The sequence below is a fragment of the Bufo gargarizans genome, chromosome 5 (assembly GCF_014858855.1).
Source record: "Bufo gargarizans isolate SCDJY-AF-19 chromosome 5, ASM1485885v1, whole genome shotgun sequence".
NCBI lineage: Eukaryota > Metazoa > Chordata > Amphibia > Anura > Bufonidae > Bufo > Bufo gargarizans.
The window spans coordinates 385,594,399-385,612,104 of record NC_058084.1 but is presented as its reverse complement, the minus strand read 5'-3'; the positions used below and the strand labels follow the sequence as shown (position 1 = coordinate 385,612,104).

Sequence of the window (17,706 nt, the reverse complement as noted above, 5' to 3'; positions counted from 1 at the left end):
AGGTAATATCTTATCAACACTCCGGAGCTTTTTGTTTAACCCCTTAGTCAGGGCCTGCTCCCGGTTCATGCGGGCCCTTGCGCAATAAAGTCTCAGTGGGCCCCCTTGTGGCATTTTGCACGGTGCTTACAGCAAAGAAACTGCCTGTATTATAGAATAAATACCTTACACAGAGCATGCTACAGAGCGGATATATGTGAATCAGTCCTTATGTGCCTACTTCTATTTTCTACCCGGTGTTTCAATCCCTCAGGTCTACTCACAGATATGTGCCCCCTCACAGTAGATATGCCAAGATACTGTATGTTCCCTCTTACGATGGATATGCCAAGATATGTGCCCAGCGCCCCCTTCACAGTGGTTATGCCCAGACAAACAATAAATACTCCTTGCGTCACCTGGCTCCTCCCACAATATGCGCTCCCCATCATCCGCAGCAGGATACTGTGACACATCGTGCTGCTGTGTAGGAGGAGCAGAGGCTGATTCCCAGTCTGCCCCGCTCCTCCTCCTACACAGATCAGCAGGATGATGTGTGAGGACATCGTGCTGCTGCTGCTGTGGAGCGCTGGCGACTCAATGGTGGAGTGAGGAGCAAATATTTCCCTGCTTCAGTGGCGTGCCTACGGTGTTTGGCACCCAGGGCGGGTCCTTTCTCTGGCAGCCCCCACCCCCCAATACTTTAAAAAAATCTGTAGTATTGCCCTCATAGTACAACCTTCACAGTAGTTATGCCCACATTGTGCCCTCTCACAGTAGTTATGGCCTATCTGTGCCCCCTTCACAGTAATAATCCCTATTGTGCCCCCTTCATAGTAATAATCCCCATTGTCCCTCCTTCATAGTAATAATCCCCATTGTGCCCCTTCATATTAGAAATGCCCATTGTGCCCCCCTCACAGTAATAATGCCCACTGTGCCCCCTCCATAGTAGAAATGCCCTCTGTGCCCCCTCCATAGTAATAAAGTCCTTTGTGTCCCCTCCATAGTAATAAAGTCTTCTGTGCCCCCTCCATAGTAATAAAGTGCTCTGTGCCCCTCCATAGTAATAAAGCCCTCTATATGTGCCCCCTCCATAGTAATAAAGCCCTTTGTGCCCACTCCATAGTAATAAAGTCCTCTGTGACCCCTCTGTAAAGTCTTCTGTGCCCCCTCCATAGTAATAAAGTGCTCTGTGCCCCTCCATAGTAATAAAGCCCTCTATATGTGCCCCCTCCATAGTAATAAAGCCCTTTGTGCCCACTCCATAGTAATAAAGTCCTCTGTGACCCCTCTGTATTAAAAACAAAAAACACAGTAACTACTCACCTTGTCCCGTTCCTGAAGCTCACAGTCCTCTCTTGCAGGCACAGATGACTCCGGGGGACAGTGTGGGCGGAGCCTATTCAGGTTACCAGGATGCAGGGTCCACCCACACATGCCGGCAGCGCGATCCATGCCTGCAGGCTTAATGGTGGAGCTGGGAGAAGTCTTCCTGCTTCACCATTCTGTGCGCCGCCGACCTGAGGGAGGGGAGGAGCGCGGGGAGCTGAACGGTGCGCTGAGCTGAGCTGTATTGATGGAAGCGCTCATTGCTTCTGGCAGCTGTGCTCTGGGCCCCCACAAGAGCTGTCTGTTTTGGGCCTTACTGTTGGTCAGTAAGGCGTTTTTCTTTCTTTTTTCATCGTCTTGTTCCAAGAGCTATAACTTTTTTATTTTTCCGTCTATATAGCTTTATTACGGCTTTTTTTTTGCTGGACAAGTTGTAGTTTTTAATGGTGCAATTTTAGGATACGCATAACCTTCTAATTAACTTTTATTAACTCTTTCTTGGAGGGAGATGGGAAAAACAGCAATATTGCCACAGCGTTTTTACGTTATAAATTTTACGGTGTTTATTTTTTGGTATAAATAACATAATATCTTTATTATCTGGGTCAGTACGATAACAGTGATACAAAATTCAAATAGTTTTTTTTTTTTACATTTTACTACTTTTTTGCAATAAAAATCCCCCTTTTTTTTTTTAAGAAAAACATTTTTTTGCATTGCCACTTCCCATAGCTTTTTTTTATTTGTCTTTATATGGAGTTGTGTGTGGGCTTGAATTTTTGGGGAAAACTTGTATTTTTCATTGGTATCATTTTAGAGTAAATGGCGTTTTTTGATTGCTTGTTATTGCGTTTTTTCGGTGGCAACTAAGAATAAATTAGCAATTCTGTCTTTTTTTTTCATGGCGTTCATCGTAGGGGATAATTTACATGATATTTATGTAGTCCAGGTCATTACGGACGCGGCAATACCAAACATATGGGGAAGATCATTTTTCTTTGCAAAGTTTTTCTTTTAACTTTTTTTACCACTTAATAGTCCCACCAGGGGACTATAACAGACAGCTTTTTGATTGCTTTCAAAATGCAATGCACTATCCCTATAGTGCATTGCATTTTAATGGCAATGCTATTCTGACATTGGCAGAGAGGCGCAGCCTGCTGGAAATTACTCAAGGCTGGTCTGGGGCCTATATCAGACCCCAGGCAGCCTTCACCCCACAATCGCATTTGCGGTGTGTGCCGATGGGAGACAGAGGGAGTCCGCTCCCTCTGTCAGCACTTTACCTGCGGCAGGCGCTATTGCCCGTGGCATGTAAAGTGTTAAACAGCCCAGATTGGCACTCCTGCCGGTCTGGGCTGTTAGAGCAGGGCCGCGGTTCTCATGTGAGAGCCGGGAACCCGTGCAGCGCTTAGACTGGGCAGTCGTAAAAAAGCGGCAGCCCAGCCTAAGGCACTTAGTGACCGCTGTAAAAAGTCGTATGAGTGGTCTCTAAGGGGTTAATCTCAGTAACTACATTACTGTTTCTAGAGTAAAAATGTAAGGTGTGATTTAAATAGAAGCCTGTGGCCTATAACTAATATTATTACGCTATAACGCTGCAGGCTTATGTTGTGTCATTTGTTATACTATATGGAGCCAATTTATCCATTTCTACTAAAGAGTCTTACAGCAGTGCTGTATTTGCTAGTAGGCACTGGAGGGCAGGTGCCTAGGGCAGCAGAATTAAGAGAGCAGCATTCTAATAAGTAGTAATATATCTGCACAGTTTGCATATATTTAGAGTGTATACATTTTTGTGGGTCCGTGTGTGGACAAGGTCAGTGATGAAAGATTTTATTGGATTCAGCAGTTTTAAAGTCCAATACCTTTATTTTTCCATCCAAATTATACAATCACTTGAGTAAATCCACAGCACATAAATATAACATAAACAACAAAACAAAAGCACTTGCCCGTCTGGGCACTAACTAAACAGTGTTTTTTTCCCCTCACCTGCGCTCAGCATAACATAGGAGATTAGGCATTACACAGCCAATAGTGTAGTGTCCCACTAGGTAGGGGTGGGCACTACACAAGGGTCAATTGGTGTGCGCGCTACTCCAACTTACAAGGAACAGGAATGTTATATTTAATTGTGCATTTAATGTATGTTCTAATGTGTTTTTACATGCAATGTACCCCTGTATGATGCAATAGCAGGCCTAGTTGGGTGTAGTTAGACATCCCAGACACTAGAGGGAGATAGGGAGCCCCTAGTATAAATGTCCAGGCCTAGACAGGGAGAGGCAGTGCAGAGTCAGGAGTCTGAGAAGACAGAGGTTAGAAAGCCTGCTCCTGACATGCAGCTTGATAGCCCCGGCTGCTAGCTATGACCAGGAGGCTAGTGAGGAGATCCAGCCTGCCTGAAGCCAAGAGAGCCTTAGTTAGCTCTGAAGATACCCCAGTGGCAGGGCAGAACCTCCTGGGAGCAACCCACAGTCAATCACCAGCCGAGTAAGGAAATGCCAGGGAAAGATAAGTAACCCTGATGGGCAGATGCAAATAGAAAGGAAAGCAAGGATTTAATTAATACCAGAGGAAGAGATATTTACCAAGGATTTAAGCCACCCTTTCGGCATCCGGGCCTTGGGATATAAAGCCAGAGCAGGAGTTCTAGAAAGGACAGTGTACATTGTTTCTGAGGAAAGGTACAACCTGATTCTGAGAGCATTGTGAATTTACCCTCTGCGTATCTTGCATAATTATTACCTGCCGTGTGAATAAGCCTACTTGTGGACTGTGATCGAAAGACTGTATTAATACCTGCTGTACAAAGTTGAACTGTTCAGTAAAAGTAACGTTTGGTTCACTATTCTACCTGTGTACCTTCATCATTCCAACTACCAACTGGCGTGCCACCGTCCAAAGGCACTGGCGTCACGAATCCAACAGGGACCTTGCCCCAGGCACTCGAAATACCCGTAACATCCAGGGCACCTCAACCACCATCCGGCCTGGTCCCTACATACAGAGTGTGCCCCAGAGGAACCGTGTCTACCTCTCCTTCACTGCCACACGCCTGCCCAGGGTTCTCCAATACAGTGAGTAACCCTCGATTGCCCATAACCGTGACCTCACTTCGCTGTACCCTGCAGGTCTGGCGTGTTGCAATAGGTATTACAGCTTCTAGGCTTCTGACCCTCAATAACCATTTCAGCTCTATATTTCTCCCCACAGTAATGACTCCAGCAACTACACCTCAGTTTGCCTCATGCTAGGATTACATTTTGTACTGGTTTGGGGAGGGAATGGCAGGTTTTCTACCAACCAACCAATCACTCCATAAAATACAGCCTCGTAAAACACTTTAAAGGGCACTTTAAAGGGTATGTAACAAGTGTGTGCAGTTACTGTGCATGTCCGATGTGAGTGTGTGAACAGTGTGCATGTATGTAGTGAGAATATGTGCTGTATTTGTAGCATCTAATGTTTTTACTACATAGTGTGATATATATCTACTAGTGCAGGCATGCTCAACCTGCGGCCCTCCAGCTGTTGCAAAACTACAACTCCCACAATACCCTGCTGTAGGCTGATAGCTGTAGGCTGTTCGGGCATGCTGGGGGTTGTAGTTTTGCAACAGCTGGAGGGCCGCAGGTTGAGCATGCCTGTACTAGTGTATATACTTGATGTTGCCTGGTGTAAAACTCTATATAAATATTTTCTAATGCTATTTCTTACCTAGAAATACTCATAGTTGTCTTTGGCCCACTTAGAGAGGTAAAGAAAACATGCACCATACACATGAGTGTACAGTATTGTTGGCCAAAACCACCGAAAACGTCGGGATTGGCCAACAGTTTAATTTGTATGGTGAGTTTCTAGCAGATGAAATCAGGGGAGAGAAAAATTCGCCAAAATGAATATGTTTGCCTTATCATTTTGTTCTGGGAGACAAGCAGTCATCAGAAGTCTCTGGCAGTGGCATTCTCCTCTCCACCCATTAAAGGGAATCTGTCACCTCTATTTTGGACCATTATCTACATGAGTAGTACTGCATATATGGAGTCCAGGTCCTATTTTTAAAATGTTCCTACCTTTTTTTTGCCTCTAGTTCCCCTGTTGTCAGCGCTCAGAGCTGCATTGAAATACAGTCAGGACTGCCGTGCATACCCACATAAGTCCTCTCCATTTTAGTGAAGCTTTGCGTGCTGACAGCGGGGGAACAAGGGGCAGTAGGAAAATAAAAAATTGTGAGCTGTGCTCCTTATCTTCAGTACTATGAATGTACAGGTAGGCAGAATTAGGTTAAATTTAAGTACATTTCTCTGGTGAAATTGGGGGTGGGGGAGATGCGACTCTTATGTGCTGCTTATAGTCTATTGATTAGGTACCTATGCCTATGAGATTATGCTAACTGTAAAGAATGGGAACATCAACATATGGGATATTTTAAGGCAAACATAACCTATAGGCTGGTAAACAGTCTGTAGCAAGGCAGGAGACATATGTTTGGTTATGCTATGTTCTCACTGTGACGTGTCATATGGAGTTTAATTTACTAACGGAGGCTTACAACTTATGACCAACATTTTTAATGCACAGCTAGTCATGACCAAGAGCTTAGAGTGCATAATAATAATAATACGTAATAAGGGAACCACCCTGGTCACATGAGATTGCAAAACTCTTCTGTGAAAACACAATTGTACATTTCTGTAGTTTTCTGTTTTGGCAGATTACATTTCCTTCTATTGAGTTTTATTCCACATAGAAGAGAATGTCATGGAATGGAATATCATTAACTGACGAAAGGATGAGATAAACAAGTTGCATATGATCTTTGTTTCATAAAAGCAACCTTGATATATCACATACAGTGGTGAAAATCCAAAATCATGTGGACCCACCAGTTGTGAAACACACGTGTTGTCTTTTTGTCTATTTCATCTAACAGATAATATTCAAAAGAATAGAAAGGTAAAGTAGATTGTGCTGCTGAATGATTGATGTACATTAGAAAAACGATTGAGCATGCTTAGTAAGAAATATACCATACATAAAATATTAGAAGCCTATTAAGAACCTAAAGCAGATTTTGCATAGTGTCAGCATCATTGAATTACCGTATAGACGCTACTCATTGCAGGCAACTCTGGATCCATGTGAGGTACCGGGCTGGTTCTACCTTTTTTGAAAAGAGTCTATCATGTTCTGTATGAATTCTGCTTATCTTATGCTGCATTAATCATGGGATAACCCCTTTAAAGGTGTCTCCAAATATATAATCTATCATTAGTCAATCATGGATGTATATAGCTAGTATGTTTACTGAATTTTACAGAAATTCTTAGAAAATGTTTAAATGTTTTAAAATAAAAGTAAAAACTAAAGACACCCATACACCTTCAATAATCAATAGCTGTCAGCTGAACGATTTTCCAGCCGACAGCTATCTTTCCTTACTGCCCCATACACAAAGTCTGATGTTGGAGTTAGACATTGGGAGATGAAAGGCTCCAATGTATGCTACCCTATAGCCATTGTAATGCAGTGGATGTGGACCCACTGTGCCACTAAACAGATTTTACAAGAGGCTATACCTGAGGGCCTTGTCAAGGTGATATCTTGTTTTTTGTTTTTTTTTATATATATATATATATATATATATATATATATACAGTTGTGTTAAAAATTATTCAACCCCCAATGCTGTAAAGGGTTTTAGGGAATTTAGTGTACATTTGTAATTGTGTTCAGAATGAAATCTTAGACTTTTTAAAGAACCAAATGCAACTAAAATGACATCAATTGTTTTTGTAATACAGTATTAAATGTTTTTTTTGTGATTTCTTCATTGACACAATTATTCAACCCCTTAAAGACTACCACTCTTAAGAACAGAGGTTCATTCAAGTGTTTTCAATCAGGTATTGAAAACACCTGTGGATGTCAAGGAGCAGCAATCAAGCATAATAAGCACAAATTAGGCAGATTTAAAAGGACTGTGATACTCAGCTCCTTCTAGACATTTACTGGTGTGTTTACAAACATGGTGAAGTCAAGAGAATGGTCCAGGAAGACAAGAGAAGAGGTGATTTCTCTTCACAGGAAGGGCAATGGCTATAAGAAGATTGCAAAGATGTTAAACATACCAAGAGACACCATAGGAAGCATTATTCGCAAATTCAAGGCAAAGGGCACTGTTGAAACGCTACCTGGCCGTGGCAGAAAGATGCTGACTTCGACTGCTGTGCGCTACCTGAAGCGCAAAGTGGAGAAAAGTCCCCGTGTGACTGCTGAGGAACTGAAAAAAGATTTGTCAGATGTGGGTACTGAAGTTTCAGCTCAGACAATAAGGCGCACACTGCGTAATGAAGGCCTCCATGCCAGAACTCCCAGGCGCACCCCCTTGCTGTCTCCAAAGAATAAGAAGAGTCGACTGCAGTATGCCAAAAGTCATGTGGACAAACCACAAAAGTTTTGGGATAGTGTTCTGTGGACTGATGAAACAAAATTAGAACTGTTTGGGCCCATGGATCAACGCTATGTTTGGAGGAGGAAGAACAAGGCCTATGAAGAAAAGAACACCTTGCCTACTGTGAAGCATGGCGGGGGGTCAATCATGCTTTGGGGCTGATTTGCTTCTACAGGTACAGGGAAGCTTCAGCGTGTGCAAGGTACCATGAATTCTCTTCAGTACCAGGAGATATTGGATGAAAATGTGATGCAGTCCGTCACAAACCTGAGGCTTGGGAGACGTTGGACCTTTCAACAGGACAATGATCCCAAGCATACCTCCAAGTCCACTAGAGCATGGTTGCAGATTAAAGGCTGGAACATTTTGAAGTGGCCATCGCAGTCACCAGACTTAAATCCGATTGAGAACCTCTGGTGGGACTTAAAGAAAGCAGTTGCAGCGCGCAAGCCTAAGAATGTGACTGAACTGGAGGCTTTTGCCCATGAAGAATGTGCGAAGATACCCGTAGATCGCTGCAAGACACTTGTGTCAAGCTATGCTTCACGATTAAAAGCTGTTATAACTGGAAAAGGATGTTGTACTAAGTACTAAGATTGAATGTCACTTGGGGGTTGAATAAAACTGATACTGATGTGAGCACAGAAAAGACATTTGTGGTTATTTCATTATAAATGTTATGTTTTATTTGTCAGACTTACACATGCCTCTTTGATTTAATTGTAAACAAGATGACTGAAATGATCAAAATCAATGTCAAACTGGCCAAAACACTCAATTTCAGTGGGGGTTGAATAATTTTGAACACAACTGTAATCTTTATTTGATTTTTTACTTTTACTTCTTATAAACATGTCACAAAAATAGAAAGACATGACAGGTAATAATACCTGGTACACAATATATCTGAAGCAGGTTGAACATACAGTATATAGATATGTACAGAGTGGTAATATAATTAGTACTGCGAATACATTGCATCACTGCCTATCCTTTCAACCTCCCCCCCTATAACTTATATGTCTCCCAATATATCAATCACCAACAGTCGCTAGATATCTTCTTATTTACCTTTTCACCCCATCAGAGTTTGCAAGAGGGCTGGGGAGCGGTTATTGCCATCATTCATAGTGCGGAGACACACAAGACCAACATTAGGTGTCATGGTGTGGGGTGCCATTAGCTTTCAGAGCCGCTCCCATCAGGTATTCATGGAACATTGATCAGCTTCAGTAGGTCCAGGACATTGTAAAACTAGTCCTCCAAAGTTAGGAGACTTGGTCCAACAAGATAATGCCCGCACACACACTACTCGCACTACACAATATGCTTTTCAGGATATCCATTAACAACCCTGGCCAGCTTGATTGCCAGATCTTTCCCCCATCGAGAATGTCAGGAACTGGATTGGGCGACAGATCTCCCATGCAGAGCAGCCAATACCACCTTGGCTGAACTATGGGTCCAAGTTTAAAGAGCTTGGAATGACATATCACAAGAGGACAGCATTTGTGTGACCGTTACCATGCCAGAGCGACAGCCTTAATTTCTACAAAGGGAGACCACCCAGCATTAATGTGACCCTGCCTTAACATATATCCTGCTGCTGAACCCAAAATAAAGGGTGCACCACCCTTTGTTATCATTGACCAAGCTCTACTAACAGTTTATACTTCGAAACAGACAATCCACTTGATGAATGGTTAACAACTGAAGAAGACGTGTTATCAGCACTAAAGTAAGCAAGAATGAAAAAAAAATAGTCCACAGGCAAAAATATGGTATTAATAGTTAAATGGTCTCTAACTTTTCACACAGCTTTGTATAAATCAATAGTATAAAAAACTATAAGAAACTTAGTAATGTATCTTATGAGAGAAAAATGTTCAGCTACCAGCTGTCCCCCCTCAAGCTTCCTAAACTAAAGGTGGCCATACATAATACCCGTTAGGCATATATTTACACTAGCATTTTTTGTGGATCCGTCATGGATCTGCAAAAACACTGCTGTTACGATAATACAACCACATACATCTGTCATGTAAGGGATCCGGTTGTATTATGTCTTCTATAGCCATGATGGATCCGTCTTGAACACCATTGAAAGTCAATGGAGGGCGGATCCGTTTTCTATTGTGCCAGATTGGGTCAGAGAAAAAGGATCCGTCCCTATTGACTTACATTGTGTGTCAGGACGGATCCGTTTGGCTCCGCTTTGTCAGGCAGGCAGCGTTTTGGTGTCCGCCTCCAGAGCGGAATGGTGACTGAACGGAGGCAAAGTGATGCATTCTGAGCGGATCCTTTTCCATTCAGAATGCAATAGGGCAAAACTGATCCATTTTGGACCGCTTGTGAGAGCCCTGAACGGATCTCACAAACGGACAGACAAAACGCTAGTGTGAAACTTGCGTTCTTTTCTTCCGGCATAGAGTTCCGTCGTCGGGGCTCTATGCCGGAAGAATCCTGATCAGGATTATCCCCATGCATTCTGAATGGAAAGAAATCCGTTCAGGATGCATCAGGATGTCTTCAGTTCCGGACCGGAACGTTTTTTGGCCGGAGAAAATACCGCAGCATGCTGCGCTTTTTGCTCCGGCCAAAAATCCTGAACACTTGCCGCAAGGCCGGATCCGGAACGACTGCCCATTGCCGCATTGCCGGATCCGACATTTAGCTTTTTCTGAATGGTTACCATGGCTGCCGGGACGCTAAAGTCCTGGCAGCCATGGTAAAGTGTAGTGGGGAGCGGGGGAGCAGCATACTTACCGTCCGTGCGGCTCCCGGGGCGCTCCAGAGTGACGTCAGGGCGCCCCACACGCATGGATGACGTGATCGCATGGCACGTCATCCATGTGCATGGGGCGCTCTGACGTCATTCTGGAGCGCCCCGGGAGCCGCACGGAGTGTAAGTATACCGCTCCCCCGCTCCCCACTACTACTATGGCAACCAGGACTTTAATAGCGTCCTGGGTGCCATAGTAACACTGAACGCATTTTGAAGACGGATCCGTCTTCAAATGCTTTCAGTTCACTTGCGTTTTTCCGGATCCGGCGTGTAATTCCGGCAAGTGGAGTACACGCCGGATCCGGACATCGCAAGTGTGAAAGAGGCCTTAGTCTAAAGTTGATCAAATAATCCAATCAAAATGATCGTTTAGTCTGGTGAAATTTAATAATGTTTACATTTAACATTATAACTGTTTCAGCTGACTGATAAAGAACTATCTCCTGACTAGAGGCCAGCCATATTCTAAATTTTCATCTGATAGTTGGACAAAAGATCTTCTGTTCAGAAATAATTTTCCCAGAAAGATCTTTCGTCCATCGTCTGGTTTCATTGAACTTGTATGGCCAGGTTGAACAACTATAATGATATAATAATATTTGCAAAGGTAGGTGCACTCTGCGGACTTACTAAAGCCTCAAACTGATGTTAAAATTGAGAGAATAGCCAACATGTCCTACTATGGAGGACATGTCCGAGCCCAGCACTGCGCCAAGGTTCCTCAAGTAGCTCAGGTCCTAACACTCATCTACCCGAGCTACTTGAGAAACCTTGGCGCCGTGCTTGGGCTCAGACATGTCCTCCATAGTAGGGCATGTTGGCTAATCTCTCAATTTTAACATCAGTTTGAGGCTTTAGTAAGACCGCAGAGTGCACCTGTCTTTGCAAATATTATTATATTGTTATATTGGTTATCACATCCACATAATTTCTATTTTGTGTAGGATGTTTATTGTGGTACTTGTGGTCCGCTGCGGGCATCCTCCACTGTATGCATTTTTGCTGGGGATCGCCATTAGCATTTGCTCCCCTGTATACACATGCACAACTGCATATGGGTTTGAGCACTTCCTGCCTGTTTAACGCCACGCCACTTTTTTCAGTTTGTTTGAACAACTATAATGGCCAATAAAAAATAAAATGTGTATGCCCATGTCTGTGAAACAGTCTTTAACCAGATTTCTTTTCCATGTGCTATTTAGCCATCAGCTAACGTCTTTCTAAAGCTACTTTCACACTTATTGAGATACTTTCAGGATCTCAATAACAGAGAAAATGCTTCCGTTTTGTCCCCATTGATTGTCAATGGGGACAAAACTGAATTGAATCAAACCAAGTGCACCAGAATGCATTCCGTTCCGTTTGGTTATGTTCCCATTGCAGACAGAATAACGCTTTAAGCAGCATTTTTTTAATGTCCGCGATGTGGTACGGAGCAAGACGGATCTGTCCTGACACACAATGTAAGTCAATGGGGACTGATCTGTTTTCTCTGACAATAGAAAACTGATCTGTCCCCGTTGACTTTCAATGGAGTTCATGACGGATCCGTCTTGGCTATTTTAAAGATAATACAACCGATCCATTCATAACGGATGCAGGCGGTTGTATCACCAGAACGGAAGCTTTTTTGCTGATCCATGACGGATCCAGCAAAAGCGCTGGTGTAAAAGTAGCCTAATTTGTATGGCGACCTATACATTCTCAGACATTTCTGCTGAATCCGTCTCCAAACAGACCGTATCAGTGTCAGACTGCATATATAAGTAGAAGTCTATGGAGTGGGGAGTGATCAGGAGCTGAGTGAGACAGGAGAGACACAGAAAGACAGAAATTGCATCAGCTAAGTAGGTTCAAACAAATGCTTGCTTACTTCAGCATGTAAACACACAAAAAACACAGTCCATGTGAAGTGGTCAGACTCACAGTCCTCTGTAGTTCCTGGTTTCCACCACCAGTTTGAGGTGGAAAAGACTTGGCAATAGCAGGCTTCTCCGCTGAAACACTCCACACTTTTAGACTAGGAACCCCCCCCCCCCAGGTCTCCTGGGCCTCCTAGCTTATATAGGCCAGCCAAAACCTGGTCTAGATATGTGGGAGTAGTCATCCCACCCTGCTCTTTGACTACTCCAATGAAACCCGGCCCAGATCAGCTGCAGTCAGCAGCTAAACTACTACTAACAAGTGTCAGTAACCTAGGGTTACTGACAAAACGTTACCAGTTCATTTCACAGAGGCCAGGCTTGGTGACACGTATCTATCGCCTATTATGGCACCGTGTGCCTTCTCACATTAGGTTTGCTTCGACAGGCATAGTGGTTATACATTAAAACTCATCTGGCCAGGGTGAATCTCAAAAGTTTGCAAAAAAAACTCACCACTCATGGTTTAGGCATTCTATGAATAACGTAAATCAGATGGCATTTCCACTGCACGGCGGGTGCTATGCAGTTGACTCATGCTCATGCGGCATGAGTGGTGCACGGCTAAACATTTTTGCCTACATTTATACCAACCATTGACTTGATTTAAATTTTACACCACAATTGTGGTTCATAATGTTGCATTTTAGACTTTGCCACTATGCTATGCCCTTTTCCCACTACGCCGCCGAATAGGTGCAAGTGTCTGATCACTGGGGATCCAACTACCGTTCCATTTACTTCTATGGAACCTATTTATTTATTTTGCTCATTAATTTATTTTTCTTACTTACACACTGACAAAGATAGCTGACCACCACTGCTCCATTCATATAGACCTAAGGACCACTGTTCTCGAAATCACCAGGGGGGTCACAGTGGTCATATACTTACCCTGGGTTCACACCTGAGCGTTTTACAGCGCGTTCAAACGCGCTGTAAAATGCTCAACACATGAAAACCAATGCTTCCCTATGGCCCTGGTTCACACTTGAGCGTTTTACAGCGCGTTTGAACGCGCTGAAAAACGCCCTACGCTCAAAAAGTTCTTGAGCTTCTTTGGGGCATTTTGTCGCGCGTTTGCGGCCATAGGATTGCATAGGAACGCGCAAAAATGTTATTTTGCGCATTTTTGGCCAGAAAAATGTGCATCCGAACGCACGCTTGGCACATAGCAACAGTCATAAAAGGCCACACCCTAGTGATCGGCAAGTGTCTAGCCTGACCAAGATGGAGGAAGCAGGCTGTGATAGTGAGACACTGATCAGGCTTGTGCCGGCAAACGCTGCCTGTATGACATCCAAGATGCCAAGTACAAGAACAGGAGAAGCAGGCAGCAGGCATGGGAGGACATTGGAGCAAGCATCTGGCCACAGTGGAAGACATTATCAAAAACTGTGAAAGAAGGAAAAGGTATTTACATGTGTGTTCTGAGTGTAAAAAAAACAAACTCCTTGTGTGCACTGGTGTAAAATCTCTATGTAATAGTCCAGCCCAGCTCTGCCTGCGGCCCTCCAGCTGTTGTCCAACTACAACTCCCAATATGCTGTGCTGTATTTTACTTGCTGTAGCCTGTTCAAGCATGCATGGAGTTTTGCTACAGCTGGAGGGCCGCAGCTTCACCATCCCTGTTCTAGTATATGGTCAGTCAATGGTTCCCCATCACCCACATTCTTGCACAATGTAGTCGGCCAGTATGCTCAATTTGCACTTTTTCCAATCTGGCAATGTATTTTAAATTCAAATATTGGCCTACATTAGTGGTGCGGATTTGGGTTATAAAGTTGATATGGATATTGTCTACGTTGAAACATTATTGTGCTTGTGGGCTATTGCAGCACTGGCACATTATAGGTGATTGTATGTCTATATAGTACCAGTATTGGGCACATAAATGGGATCCGTAATTCCGCCCACATAGTTTTCCCTTGTTTTAATGGACGAGTATTGGGCACATAAATGGGTTCCGTAATTCCGCCCACATTGTTTTCCCTTGTTAATGGACGAGTATTGGTGGGCACTATTGGGGCTTCTGCAAGGGGCACGATATAGGTGAAAAAACAGTATTGCACAAATTCACTCTTCAAATCTTTTAATTCACCCATTACAATAAACAAAGAAAATGGAATATTACAAGTTAAAGAAACTATTTTTGCAGCTGCAAAACACTAAATAATATAAATTTATATGGCTTGCATTTGCCACGGTAACTCCCCCTGTGGTGACATAAAATAAGCCGCAAAGTGGTCCCGAATGGCGGCACCATGTGTGGTCCCACGCACACCGCTGCGATTCTGACTCTCCATGGAATGGCTCAACGAATCCTCAAAATTGAAGCCATCCCTTTCGCGGACAAAATTGTGAAGAGCACATGCTGCCTTCACAACCGAGATGGCGGTCTCCAATTTCAGATTTATGGGAGAGTGCAGAACTCGCCATTTGTTGGCTAAGATGCCAAATGCGCATTCCACCACCCTGCGTGCTCTTGTCAGGCGATAGTTAAAAACACGCTGCGCAATTGATAATTTACGGGTAGAGTATGGCCTCATAAGGTGCTCACCTAGACCAAATGCCTCGTCACCAACAAAAACAAAAGGCATAGATGGATAAGTGGTGCCAGGCAGTGTGGTGTTTCCGGGAAGGTCAAGGGCATTTCTACTGAGCATTTGACCAAAGTCAGAATGCCCAAAAACAGCAGAGTCAGAGCTGCTGCCATAGGACCCCACATCGATATAACGGAAACAATAGTTTGCATCACATTCCGCAAAAAGAACAAACGAAAAGTATTTTTTCTAATTATAAAACTGACTGCCACTCCTCATTGGCTTCAGAACGCGGATGTGTTTTCCGTCAATTGCTCCGACACAGTTCGGGAAATTGCAGGTATTTAGAAAAGTATCCGCAATTTTCAGCCACTCCTCCTTGTTTGGTTGGCCCATCACAACAGCATGAAGGACCTGCCAAATGGCGCTGTAGGTTTTCTTCACAATCACACTGGTTGTGGATTTCCCGATCTGGAAGGTGTAGTGAAGACTGGTCAACGATTGGCCCGTAGCTAAATAGCTGAAAAAAATGTGTGAAAAACAAAAACAACAATTAATGGATGTTATTTTATTTTTATTATAGTAAACTTCCTAAAAAGCAAGTGGAAGAGCCTCAAAGATGCCTTCATTTGTCATCGACGCAAAGAGAAGGAACAGAGGAGTGGAGCTTCGCCAAGTGCACGGTCCAGCTATGTCCATGCTGAGGAAATGGCCTTTCTAATACCATGCACTGAAATGCATAGGTGAGTCCAGGGCATACACATGCAGGAGAGGGTGTGGTATGACATGCATTCACTTTCATATCTTGCACATACTTATGTATATTTTCATGTTCACAGCACCGATAGTAGCTGGTCGAAAAGACAACAGCAGGAGGAGGTCACCAGGGACAGTGAGGCATGTGCGTCTACGGGGCCACTAAGTCCTCCTCCACCCGATTCCACCCCTACATTCCAAACACCCACACAGCCTACCCCACTTGTCGTGGAACCCTAAAACATTCGGACTCACCGTTCAAAACAGAAAAGAACCGATCGCCAGGAGGACCGGCTAATTGCATGCCTGGATGCACTTGCCCATCCAGCACCCAAACTCACTAGTGATGCACTTTTCTTCCTGAGTGTGGAGGAAAAAATGCTGCTAGTTCCCCGAAGTCGCATAACTGAAGCGAGGGAGGCCTTAACAAGGACTGTAGACAGCTTCATTACACATTATGACATCACACAGCCCAACAATGCACCACAACATCCACCACAACATCCACCACAACATCCACCACCACATCCACCACAATATCCACCACAATATCCACCACAACATCCACCACCCACTCACACATACACATCACAAACATACCCACAAACTAACATACCACACCCTCACGACACATGGCACACACAAACACAATCATCATACAGCTATCCATCCACCAGCATGGGCACCAACACCTCCACCACCACTCAAATGCAACCTGCCCAGCAATCAGGCGGAATGAGAGAGGCCATGCGGGATAACGAGCCACAATACCAAAACCTTTGAGAAGTAGCATACAAAATTTGGTGCATCAGGGGTGTTCTTCCTTCATTGTTAATATCGGAAAGTTACCGAATAATTTTAAGTTAAAAATTACAAAACTTATGTTGATTGTGTTAGGCTCCTTTCACACTAGCGTTCGGGTTTCCGTTCGTGAGCTCCGTTTGAAGGAGCTCACGAGCGGACCCGAACGCAGCCGTCCAGCCCTGATGCAGTCTGAATGGAGGCGGATCCGCTCAGACTGCATCAGTCTGGCGGCGTTCAGCCTCCGCTCCGCTCGCCTCCGCACGGACAGGCGGACAGCTGAACGCTGCTTGCAGCGTTCGGGTGCCCGCCTGGCCGTTCGGAGGCGTGCGGATCCGTGCGGATCCGTCCAGACTTTCAATGTAAGTCAATGGGGACGGATCCGTTTGAAGATGCCACAATGTGGCTCAATCTTCAAGCGGATCCGTCCCCCATTGACTTTACATTGAAAGTCTGGACGGATCCGTCCCAGGCTATTTTCACACTTAGCTTTTTTTTGCTAATATAATGCAGACGGATCCGTTCTGAACGGAGCCTCCGTCTGCATTATTATGAGCGGATCCGTTCAGAACGGATCCGCCCGAACGCTAGTGTGAAAGTAGCCTAAAACACAGTTTGCGCATTTTTGGAGGAACTGTAAGATGTTATTACTTTTACAAAATATAAAAACATTTGCAAACTTTTTGGGACTCTTATTTCGAAGAGAGTGTTTGGTATGGAAAAATGTGGGTAAACTATGTATGGTATCTATATGCCAAATGTAAAAAGCATACACATACAATACCCCCCCTCAAAAACACTTGAAACGTCACAACCACCAGTAGAAAATAACAAAGGCCACACTAATATCCAGTCAACACACAATGCAAATGCTTTATTAGGCCACAATTACAGTCTACTTACCGCAAAGTAATGATCAGTCTTTCCGCTGGTGGTATACTGTCCCGCAAGAATGTGTCCTGACGTTGTAAACGGGTGCCAAACAACCCCAAAAGCTCATCAAAGCTGTTGCAAACGAAAATGGTGAGGGTTAACAATACCAAAAAACTACAACTGGTACCTTCACAATTGGAACCCCACTCCTAGAACTATTGTATTTGTACAAACCTGGTGATGGACATCCGCGTG

General features: G+C 44.0%; 1 long non-coding RNA gene across 2 annotated transcripts in view; it reads left to right on the top strand.

The window, feature by feature from the left end:
* The window catches only part of LOC122939154, a 39,188-nt gene extending 22,497 nt beyond the window's left edge, over positions 1-16,691 (top strand). For both annotated transcript variants that reach the window (XR_006390094.1, XR_006390093.1), the window contains 2 exons: positions 15,605-15,764; positions 15,861-16,691. This is a non-coding gene — a long non-coding RNA (uncharacterized LOC122939154). The remainder of the gene's footprint in view (positions 1-15,604; positions 15,765-15,860) is intronic.
* Positions 16,692-17,706: the final 1,015 nt, after the last annotated feature.